Source organism: Nuphar pumila, chromosome 6 (genome assembly GCF_984573655.1).
Source record: "Nuphar pumila chromosome 6, dmNupPumi1.hap1.1, whole genome shotgun sequence".
Taxonomy (NCBI): domain Eukaryota; kingdom Viridiplantae; phylum Streptophyta; class Magnoliopsida; order Nymphaeales; family Nymphaeaceae; genus Nuphar; species Nuphar pumila.
Window position 1 is genome coordinate 95,746,883 of NC_143254.1, and position 13,561 is coordinate 95,760,443.

Genomic DNA, 13,561 nt, shown 5'->3' on the forward strand with positions numbered 1-13,561 from the left:
AAAAAATTCTCTTGCTAATTCCGTCGCTCATTTTCGTCCTACCTGAGCGCGAAATTTTCCCTCCCTCCGTTCAAAAATTTTCCTCCCTTTGTTTTTCCCTCCCCCTGTTCGGTTTAAACCATCCCCACTCGAGGTGCTTTTGAGGACGCCAGAAGCCCCGCTGACGACGTGCACAAAGAGTCGATCCCCACCTATGGAGAAGTCACAGATGGAGCCTTTGTGGCTTCGCCGAAGCCGAGACGTCAAGGGGGCGACGAAGAGGAGGTTGTTGTTGGGGAGCCACTGGAGCCTGCCAGAGTCGAAGAGAGTGGCGACGAAGAGGAGGCTGTTGTTGGGGAGCCACTCGAGCCTGCCGGAGTCGCAGACGGACCAGCCGAGGGTCTCATAGTAGAAATCTGATTGCTTTCTGGTGTGGCCGTCCCACACCCCTATGTCGTACTCGTTGCTCCTCCCCCTGCAACTCGCGAAGATCCGCGCGGAGTCGCAGCTGAAGTTGAGTGCACCCGCCGTGAAGCTCTTCGGCTGGTTCTCATGGCAGACATGGAACTTGAAGAGGAGCTCCCACCGTCAACCCTGGCTACGCCGCCTGTCTTGACCGCTCCTCCTGGTGGTGCCCCTCGCCGGTCTCCACCGCTCGTCCCGCCTCTCCCTCGCCGAATCCCGTCTCCACTACGACCCCTTCTCCGGTCCGCCGTGACTGGCTCGTTGTGGAAGAGCGTCCGGACGCCGGAACGCGCCGGTTCTATGCAAAAAAAATTGCTCTTTGCCGGAGAACGCGCTGGCAGCGAGCAATTTTTTTTAATTTTTTTTAAAAATTTAATGATGGATTAGCAACGGATATTATCCATCGCTAATTTAAAATAGCGAAGGACTCGCGATGGATCATATCCGTCGCTACTCTGTCGCTAATTAGCAACGGAATTAGCGGCAGATAAGTTCTGGCACTACTTAGCGTCGAAAAAATCGCGATGAAAGTTTTCCGTCGCTAAACAGTTTAGCGACGGATTAGCATTGGATTAGCGACGAATTTAGGTCGTCGCTAATCCACAGGTTTCTTGTAGTGTTGCACGATATTCTGACTCAGTGTTGGATCTTGAAACTGTGTTCTGTTTTTTGTTTTTTCAACAAGTAATATTTCCTCCAACAAAAATGCAATACCCTGTGGTAGACTTTCCGTCTGAAGACCCTGCCCAGTCTGTGTCAGAGTAGCCTTCAACTTTATGATGGTTATTTCTTGTATAGAAAATACTTTGCCCATAACTACTTTTGATGTATATGAAAATATGTTCAATATCTTTGACATGACATGGCTTGGGGTCATGCATATATTGACTAATAAGACTAATAGGCAAGGTTGGGTCCTGTCATAATTAGATATATAAGTTTTCCCACCAACCTCTGAAATTGTTCAGCGTCCCATTTTGAAAGACCTTCTTCATCAACATCAAATTTGACATTAGTCTCAATAGGAGTATCTGCAGGTTTGGATCTTGTTTTACCCGTTTCTTTGAGAAGATCTAAAGCATATTTCCTTTGAGATATAAAAATACCTTTCTTAGAGTAGGCAACTTCTATTCCAAGAAACTACCTTAAATTTCTTAAATCTTTAATATCAAAGGCTTTGTGAAGGTACTTCTTGGTATTGAGAATTTCATCATCATCATTTCCTGTTATTATAATATCATCAACATATACTAACACAATAGTGAGATTGTGATGATTTTTAAGAACAAAGAGAGAATTATCAGAAATACACCTTTTAAAACCTTTTTCTCTAGACCAAGACTGGGTTTAAGATACCAAGCTCGTGGAGATTGTTTTAACCCATAAATGACCTTCTTCAATTTACAAGCTAGTTCAGGATTTCCCTCTTGGGGGTGTCTAGGGGGTAACTGCATGTAAACTTCTTCTTCTAAATCTCTTTGAAGAAAAGCATTTTTGACATCAAGTTGGAACATTTTTCATTTATAATTGCAAGTCAACGACAAAAAAATCCGAAGACTATTCATTTTCGCCACTGGTGCAAATGTTTCTTCATAATCAACATCATAAGTTTGAGTAAAACCCTTATCCACCAAGTGAGCCATAAAACATTTTATAGTTCCATTACTCTTATATTTTGTTTTATAGACCCATCGACATCCTACAACCTTTTTATCTTTGAATAGTTTGCAAATTTTCCAAGTTTTATTTTTATTTAAGGCATATAATTCTTCTGTCATAGCTTTAACCCAAATATCCTGACCTTTTGCCTTATTAAAGGTTGCTGGTTCTTGCATAATTGAACTAAGAAAGGCAACATACCTTTTTGAGAGATGGTTGTAATCACTGCATTTCTCAATAGGATACTCAATTGTCATGTAAGTGACAAAATGTTTGAGATGGCTAGGTGGTCTAGTTGTTCTCTCTGATCTTCTTATAGATTGCCTCTCCAGTTGATTGAAAGAATTACTTGGCTGAATAGGAGTTATAGCTTCAGTGTTTCCAGCTTCATGATTATAAACAACTGGTATCACATCATCAAAAGGACTGACATTAGGAAGCACAACTGAATCAAATACGTTTTTCTTCCCCTGATGAAGATTTTTGGATTCATCAAAAAATTTTAAAAAATATGGTTTAGCTTCATCAAAGCTAACATCTCTAGAAATATATAAACGAATGTGAATAACTTCATAGCATTTATACCCTTTCTTGGACGAAGAATATCCTAAGAAAAGACACTTGACAACACAAGAAGTCAATTTGTTCTTTTCATACGGGTTAGTGGATACAAACACAGAACATCTAAAAGTCTTAAGGTGACTAAGACTCACTTTTCTTCCTTTGAGAATTTCTAACGGTGATTTTCTATCAAGACATTTACTGGGAAACCTATTAATTAGATAGCAAGCAGTAAGAACAACATCACTCTAAAAGTGTTTAGGAACATTCATTTGAAAAAGTAAGGCATAAGTTTTTTCAATCAGATGCCTATTTTTTCGTTCGACTACTCTATTTTGTTGAGGCGTTCCAACATAGGAAAATTGGTGATCAATGCTATTTTTTTTTAAACTCAAAAGTCTAATTTTTAAATTCAGTTCCATTATCTGACTGAATAACTTTAATTTTGGTTTCATCTTTAGTCTCAACAAACTTGTAAAGCTCTTTGAACTTTGAAAGTACTTCATTTTTTGTTTTCAACAAATACACCCAAGTAACTTTGAAGAAATCATCTATAAAAGTCACATAATATCAAAAATCAGAATAAGAGTCAATAGGGGCTAGCCCCCACACATCAGAATGAATCAATTCAAACATGCAAGAAGAAACAGTCTCTGAATTAGGAAAAAGACGATGTGATAATTTTGCAAGTCTACAAATATCACAATTATTCCAATCAAACTTATGTCCAAAAAATAAATTCTCAAGAGCATAATTAGATGGGTGTCCAAGCCGAAAATGCCATGATTTACTTTCTTCTCCCTTTGACATGAAAGCTCTATAGTTTTATTCGAGAATATATAGACCCCAAACTTTTCTTCCTTCACCAATCTTCCTCCTCGTTTTGCGGTCCTAAAACAATACATTAGTTGAAGAAAAAGTGATAGTGCAATCAAAGTCTTCAACTATTCTGGCAACCGACAACAAATTTGATATAAACTGAGGAATATAGAGAACTTTGGAAACAGACTGATCATTAAAGAAGTGTATTTTTCCAATACATTCAACTTGAACAACTTTCTCATTGGCAACAGTAACAAGCCTTTTTCCATTATCATAACTGAAATCTTCAAGAAGAGAAACATTTTTTGCAATATATTCTGAAGCTCCACTATCAATTATCCAAGTGTCATAAGAGTTAGAAGATATACCTTTATTTGAAAAAGATATGGCCGAATGGGAGAAAGCAGCTCCAACTTGTCCATCTTTTAAAGATTGAAGAAGATTAAAGATCCTATATAATGCTTGAGTTGTATCAGGTCTTTGTTCTATAACAGCATGAACCTATTCCTTTGTTTTAGTTCTTTCAATACCAAGTCGATCATGTAGGACCCAACATCGCTCGCGTGAATGTCCCTCCTTTTTACAATGAGTGCAAAACCATTTCTTATTTTTTTCATTTCCACGATTATCAAAAGTTTTCAAGAATTCTATTTTAACACTAAAGGCAGTCTTATCAGGAATTTCAATTTTGTTGGCATGGTTCATAACTTTCCTTCTTGATTCTTCCCTCATATGGGTATCAAAAATAGAGTTTAATGAAGGGAGATCAGAATTCATAAGAATCTGACTTCTCATTTGTTCAAAATCATATCTAAGGCCAACAAGTAATTGAAAAATACGTTCTTTCTCTTTGGCTTTATGAAGAAGTCGAAGATCAGTGATAGTAGAGGAATAAGAATCCAATTCATCCCACATCATACATATTTTATTAAAGTATTCATTGATAGGTAGTTTGCCCTTTTTTAAATCATGTATGCCTTGAGACAACTGATACATACAGTCAATATTATATTGTTCTCCATACAGTTCACTTGTTGATCGCCAAATATCCTCAACAGTATTAAGGAATAAAAATTCCTCAGCAATTTTTGGTTCCATGGAATTAAGTAACCATGACATAACTAAATCATTATTGAATTTCAAATCATCATATTTTGGACCTAACATCCCTTGATTAACGATTTTTCTAGTTGTAAAACCAAGTTTAGATTTGCCACTCAAATACATCGTAACAGCCTTAGACCAAGCAATATAATTTGTCCCATTTAACAATATAGATGTGATCTTAGTGCCAGGACTGACATGTTTGTGCACAAAAATAGTCGTGCTATATGAAGAAGCACTGATATTTTCATAGTGTCGATTTGCCATGATGCTAACCAGAAAGATAACTGATAAAACGACTACAACAACTTTTCTTGATGATCTGATATGCAGATTAGATCTGCAGCAAAAAAAAGAATGGGCAGAGTGATCCAAATTGAGAAGGATAAACTCTGCTACTTCAAATAGCAGAAGCACGAATTCGATAAAGGAGTGCCACTAGCGAGTACACTCTGTTCAGGTTGCGCAATAAAATAGTGCCACCAGCGAGAAGGAGCACCCATATGCAACACCAGGGAGACTGCACGATAAGAGAGCTCAAACAACAACAGACGCCCAGTGACAACAGCAACAGCAGTGTCACTATTGTCAGGGCATGAGCCGATAGCTGGAACCAACAACACAGCATCACCGTTGTTAGGGCCTGACGCTGGAAATACTAGGGAATGACCAGACTACATGTACACAAGGTAATGTGCAAATCAGATATCCACGACAGCAATATCGATAATGAATAAATCAGATCCCTGCTACAAGTGATAGAGCACCTTCACAATATCGATAACAAAGAAATCAGATCCCTGCTACAAGTGGTAGAGTACCTTTACAATATAGATCTGTAAAACAGCAGATACGTTTCACAATCACTACAAGAAATTCGTGGATTAGCAACGACCTCAATCCATCGCCAATCCATCGCTAAACAGTTTAGCGACGGATTAGTGACACATAACTTCCATCGCAAAATTCTAGTCGCTAATTAGCTATGGAAACTATTTGTCGCAAGTTTCATCACTAATTTGCGATGAATTAGCGAATGTCATTCATCGCAAGGCTGTCGTTAATATGCGGAGATTTGGTTTGGCGACAAATTTTAATATGTCGCTATTATAGCAGCGGAATTAGCAACGGATTAAAATCCATCGCAAAACATTGGCCGATTCACTTTTGTGATGGATAAATATTTGTCCCGAATTCGTCACTAAATTAGACGCTAATACTAAAAAGCGGCAGATAATATCTGTCATAAACAATAAAAAAATAAAAAAAATGTTTAAAACATAAATATCGAGAAAAAATTCTCGTGATACAATTTATATTTCTTGTACAGTTTATATTTCTAGTGTATAAAAAACAAAGTACACATAAAAAATACATATAAAAAGCAACTAAAACAATTTATCGATTCACTATAATCCTCGACAAGTTCTAATTATTTACAAGTGAACATTTACAAAGATTTTCTTTTGAAACAACAAGAAGGTACAACAAATTCAACACATGAATCTAATCATCGTCAAGATTCTGTGCGTCATCTTCTTCATTGTCTCGATTTGTCTCTTCAGCTCCTCTGCGCTGATTATCTCCAGCATCCTACAAGAGAAAAGAAAGGTTAGTATTGATAAACAAAATATAAAGAAATAAATTATATGCAATGCACCTAAGTTAAGGCAATCAAAGTAACATGAATAAATTACATATAATCTAGCTAGCAATAAAGTAAAGGATATTAACAGAATTCAAATGTGTTCTAAAGCTGACATAAAAAATTCATAATGATTCAATCATGCAAATATGTGTTCTAATCATGCATATACTAGCTTGAAATCTAACGACATGAAACAAATCACATGAAACTTTCATACCTAAGAGGCACCTGCAGACGAAGTCTTTCTAACCGAAAAAAAGTTGCACAACTCATTAAAGACAACGTCAAAAATTGTTTCATATAAATAGTCACGCATTATGTCTTTAACAAGTTGATGGACACCATCCCAAGAATTAGGCGGGTCAGTCGGATACTTGGAGTTGATGCTGAAGGCAGAAGTCTGAGAGTCATGATTGGAGGAGGCAACGACCGGTGAGGTGTTCATATTACTCTCAAACCTGAACACACGACCCTTTTTGGGTTCACCTGTTGCAGTCACCCGTGCTGCAAGATCAAAAGGCAAATGCTGAGTGGAATCATCGCCATATCGCTCTACCATCTGTTGCTCGTATGACTCTTACAAAGTAATGGTTACTATGTGGATTAATAATTAAGAATTATAATGTTTATGATAACTTGTATATTATAATATTTATTAATACAATAAATACATATTGTTGTCATTTTTGCCTTCTCTGATACAAACTCTCTCATGGTCTTACGTTTATGTGTTTCAACAAACACATCCTTGTATGGCACAATGCCTCCTTTTTCTGTTTTTTGCAAAGTTAAATGATAAAAAATTTATTTAACAGGTATGCAAAAATATTTATAAAATTGACAATATATATTGATGAGTTACCATTTTCTTCAGGTGGCGCCCAAAAGTCTTAGATCCACCTGTGTGCAGATAGACATTGGGCATCTTCACTCGGTTTTGTGCAGCCTTTGCTGAGCGGCTTTAAAATTCATACACTGCCCACTTGTCGCACATTGCATCTCAAACATCTGATCTGATAGTAGGAGGGTCATGGCCCTTTCACAGAAGTGGATCATCTATCCCACTAGATGCTTTTCTTGTTGCAGTCTTTATATTATGCAGCATGTCTGCAAATCGACTGCAGTCACCTTCTGCCATAATTTTCTAGCGTCCCGCTCCTCCATCGTAATCACGAAGCGATTCAAATCCTATAAATGATTTCATAAAGTTAGTAAACATGACTATAACAAAAAATTAAATATGAAACACATTAACTATGAGAAATGATTGTATACCATGAATAAGGACCACAATCTGTCCTTTTGGGTACTCTTTTCATTGAGCGATCGATCATGATAGATGTTAAACTAGTGAATGCTTAATCTCTCGTATTACCACTTGTGACTCGAACCTCACATTGCACATGAATTGATACACATTAACTATCAATATACAATATTTATAAGATAAGTATAGGATAAGTGAAAATAAAATACTTACGGTCGATTATCGATATACACTATTTAAATGAGTCTTTGTGTGTCAGACTAAGAAGATCCTGCATTCAACATTGTCTCGTGACTTGTATGAACAACTGGTGTAGGTGGGTCATGTGCAGGAAAAACGTCATCTATAGAAAATGAGTTAAAAATTCACACAATGCGTATTTAAACTAATCAACTATATAATTAGTTAAATGATATACCTATCGAAGCAGCCCATGAAGATGAAAGTTGAGACTAGCTACCATTAGGTGCTTGACCACTGTAACCTACATGAACCATATTCTAACAAATAAAAAACGTCATGCAATATATTCAAACATTACAATACCTTCAAAACATTCAAATCATTGTAATACATTTCAATACATTCAAATCATTCATATCAAATATTGTAATACATTAAAACATAAGATATGACATCACTTGCTAATCATGGATAACTTATCCTTAACTTGCAATACAATTTGATCAGTTACACAACTCTATATCATCATGGATACATAATCAAATAAAAAATAACTTCATGCAAGATATTCAAACATTTCAATATATTCAAATCATTCAAGTCATTGCAATACATTTCAATACATTCAAATCATAACTTTATACCTATCGAAGATACATAATCAAATCGAAAATAACTTCATGCAATACATTCAAACATTGCAATACCTTCAAATCATTCAAGTCATTGCAATATATTTCAATACATTCAAATCATTCACATCAAATATTGCAATACATTAAAACATAAGATATGACATCACTTGCTAATCATGGATAACTTATCCTTAACTTGCAATACAATTTGATCAGTTACACAACTCTATATCATCATGGATACATAATCAAATAAAAAATAACTTCATGCAAGACATTCAAACATTGCAATACATTCAAATCATTCAAGTCATTGCAATGCATTTCAATATATTCAAATCATAACTTTATACATATCAAAGATACATAATCAAATAAAAAATAACTTCATGCAATACATTCAAGCAATGCAATACCTTCAAATCATTCAAGTCATTGCAATATATTTTAATAGATTCAAATCATAACTCTATACCTATCGAAGATACATAATCAAATCGAAATTAACTTCATGCAATACATTCAAACATTGCAATACATTCACATCAAATAGAGGTATGTATTACAAGATGTATTTCACTAGCTCGAGAGTTCTTCCTCATCACTTGTTTGACTTTCATATTCTTCTTCTTATTCTTTCTCCTCTTCTTCATCTTCTTCTTCTTTATTGGGTGCCCATCCACTTGGTATATCATTTGGATCACATTCTTTCGTGCATGTGCCATCGACCAATGGAGATATGACATGCATACCATGCACGACATCGTGACCATAAGAGAAATCATGCATATCATCTGATTGATAGCAATCACCCTTTTCAGTTAACTTGTCTTCCTGTAACTGATCATACTCAGGGTATAATTTAGATTTCACCTTGCAAACTTTTCATCATTCATTTCTATCTGACTTTCTTATACTCAGATATGAAGTATAGTAAACTTGTTAAACTTACGAGGCTAATATAAATGATTCATATATTTCAAACCTTGATTTATGATTCACCTCCACAATGCCTGAGGCTTTGTCGACTCTTGTTGTTGTGTGATCAAACCAATGACACTTGAATAAAGTTACCCTATTATTTATGCCTAAGTAAGTCAACTTCATTATTTCTTCTATAACATCATAGTAGTCAGGTTCATTTTCACCGTAGTTGCTACCCTTAACGCACACGCCATTATTCATCGTTGACTTGTTTACACCGTAGTCTTTTGTATGGAATCGATAACCATTTACAATGTACTCGTTGTAACATTACACAACTTTGGTCGGACCATTTTGTAAATCAATATTCCTTAATCTTTAACATCACCATGGTGGACCTATAAGCATAAACAATTATTATAATCATGACCAATTAAGTAACTTATTATTATTTACACTAAAAGAATGTATGTCATCGTCCTTACTAACTCTTTCAACCATGCCACAAACTTATTTTCACGTTCTTTCTGTACTTATGCATCAAGAAATATGAAAGTTCTCTTCGTAACTCCAGATCAAATTGTTTGCACTTAACAAATACTTATATTATCAAACCATGTACGCACGTATAGAACTTAGTATTACATATTAAGTATACTTACTCGATGTATGGGTTGATTGCTGAGCAATTAAAAAGGATATAGATTTGTGATGTATTTTGCTCTCGATCTTCCAAGAGTCTTGACCGACAATTGTCAAAGGCATGCCCAAGTAGTTGAAATATTAACAGTTTGTCAGCTACAGTAAATTGTTCTTCATCATCATTACGAGGTGGACATGTGTAACATGTTGGAATGTGAGATTCAAAGTACATAGATGAGAAATTTGAAATCTCTTCTAAAGTGTACGCCTTACAAATAGAGCCCTCTACTCTTGCTTTATTCTGAACATTTTTTTTAGGTCAAACATGCATCAGTCAACAATATACATCTCGGATTACAATAAATTTTTCAATATCATTGAAGAGAAAAATATAAAAAAATATATACTTTTCAAATGGGTACATCCATCGATATTGCACAGGACCATCAACCCTTAGTTCATATGGCAAATTTATGATAACATGTTTTATAACATCGAAAAATGCAGGCAAAAATATCTTCTATAGCTGATAAATAGTAGCGATGACAGAATCCTTGAGATTCTTTACCTAATATACTACAACTTCCGATGCGCACAATGTTCTAAATAATTTATTCAACTCGAACAATACCTCCCATATAGGTTTGTCTAACATATCATGGAATGCTAAGGGTATCAATTGTTGCATAATGACATGACAATCGTGCCTCTTCAACTCATATAATTGTCTCTCGTCTATCTTCACAGCTCGAGCAATGTTAGAGACGTATCCATCTGGAAATCTCAACTGTCTCAACCATTGACATACATGCTTTACTTGATCTGGTCCAAGCACGTACCTTACCTTTGGTTTCAATACTTTACCATTATACTCTTTGAGTTATAATTTTGGTCTTTTACATATTACTTTTAAATCTATATGAGCCTTCAGATTTTCCTTCATTGTTCCCTTCACATTCATTACTGTATTAAATACATTATCAAACACATTTTTCTCCACATGCATCACATCCAAATTATGTCGTATCAATATGGTCGATCAATATGATAGTTCCCAAAATATAGATTTCTTTGTCCAATTATGATCCTTCCCAAATCCAAGGAAGGGCATCGGGCTACGAGTATCTGTCAGTTTATATGGAAAGTATCACAATCTTCTTAAAATCTCTATGCCAGACAACCTTGTGGGTGGACCTTCCATTTCAGTTGTGTCTGCTTGAAACACATTCTTTTGTCGTCGAAACGGATAGTCGCTGGGTAGAAATTGATGGTGACAATCAAACCAGCACGATTTTCTTTCATGCGTCAGTCTAAAAGATTTTGTATCCTTCATGCAATACGGACATGCTAACCTCTCATGTGTGCTCCAACCAGATAACATATTATATGTAGGGAAGTCACTGATTGTCTCTAGAATAATAGTCTTCAAATTGAAATTTTATTTTTTGTGGGCATCGTACGTGAGAACACCGTCATCCTACAGTACTTGCAGTTCATCAATCAATGACCTTAAATATACCTCAAGATTTTAGCCCGAAGGGGTCGGACCAAGGATCAATAGAGACAAGAAAAGATTTTGACGCTTCATACACAAGCTTGGAGGAAGGTTGTATGGGGTTACAAATATTGGCTAACACGAGTATGAAGTTAATCTACCCCCAAATGGATTAAATTCATCTGTACATAAATCAAGCCTAACATTTCTCACTTCCATTGTGAAGGTCTAATGAGTACGATCAAAGTGCTTCCAAGCTTTCGCATCAACAGGATGCATGATTTTGTCTTCATTATGTCAAACTTTATTTGCATGTCATCTCATGTGTTTAGTTGTCCTCGAAGACATATACAATCATTGCAATCTAGGGGTGAGAGGAAAATAGCAGAGCGACTTGTATGACACTTCTTTTGACCTCGTGCTACCTTTGCCTTTTGTCTTTGGCTTGAACCATGGATGCCCACATGACGGGTATGATCTGCTATTTTTCTAATCTTTCAAATACAACATGCAGTGATTTGGACAAGCATCTATCTTTTGATACCCCATACCTAGAGGGTTGACCATAACCTTTGCATGATAGAAATTTTGTGGTAATTTCTCATCTTTGAGCAACATACTCTTCACAATAGAGCACAAACGGTCAAAACATGACTGACTCAAATTAAACTCAGACTTCAAATTCAGTAGTTGAAGAACAGCAGACAAGATAGTGTGACTCTCGCAACCATTTCAAAGTGTCTCATCAGCATCTATAACTAAATCATAAAATCTATTAGTTGCATCGTTTGGTGCTTCCTCCTCTACCCCGGTTGGTACATCACTAGAATCTATAGTAGAACCCAGTTCTAGTCCTGCGACATCAAATATCAAATCTATATATAAATTATCGTGCATCACATCCACCTGTGTATCAAAATTGTTCCTAAATTCTTCACCATGAAACATCCAATTTTGATAATCACACACAAAACCCTTCATGTATATGTGATGTCTAACACCATAAGATTTTATAAATCGATTGTTCTTACATATCGTACAGAGGCACCTAATCCGACCTGTGGGATTCACTATATTGACACTTGCCATTGCAAATTCAATAAAACTGTTAACACGATCTATATATTCAAGCGATACCTCATTATCAACTATCCTATGGTCCATCCATTCACGGTTTGCAGTCATTTTATTGTATGATGTTAAGGATATTATCCTCACCAGTTAAAAGAAAATCATCAAAATGTTATGATGAATAAAATATCAAATTTATCATGCATTTGTGATAGATGTAATGATTTAATATATATATATCACACACACACATATATATAATCATACAATTACAAGAACTATAATGCATGCATTGATAACTTAATATTTTCATGTGCAAAACCATTCATTTCAAGCATGTTTGAAACATTGATAACTTATCATTCATTTTCAAGTGCAAACTCATTCATAACACGATACATTGATTTGAAGCATGTTTCCATTATACAATTTCACATAGAAGTCATAATCAAATTGAAAGTAACTTCATGCAAGCATGGATACAATCACATCAAATATTGCAATGCATTCAAATCATTCAAACATGTAGATGCAGCAAACACACTCCAATATCCCGCTAACTATTAACATGAAATCCGAACTCCAAATATAGGAACACTTTTATTTTCATATATTAAAATCAAAGCAGTCCTAGAAATTCACAACTAAGTGAGTGTGTGAACAAAAAAGTGTTGCATCAAAGAAATTAAATAACCTGTGATGCACATGCATCACTTACTTACCATAGGTATTTACCCAATTTGCATTACTTTTGTCACTTACCACGGGTCGCGGGGCACAAGAGGGATCCGTTGAAAAATCTGTAAGAGACACTGTGTTAAAATGAAGTTTATTACCCGATAACAAGGAGGGTGATGCCCCCTGTCAGAAACGAGTCTGGACAGGAAAACACAACCCTTTGGTGAAAGCGAGACAGACAAGGGTGCTGCCTCTGCCGTCAGTAAGGTCAAGGCAGAGAGGTCTCTCCCCCCCCCCCCCCGTCTCAATCAAGAGGCAAGGAGGTCTCGCCCTCTGCCAAGGCAAAATTTTCTGGCAGGGGGTCCAACCCTGTCGAGCAAAAAAGACAAGGGGCAGGGGGGCTTCGCCCCCTGTCAAAATTATCGAGG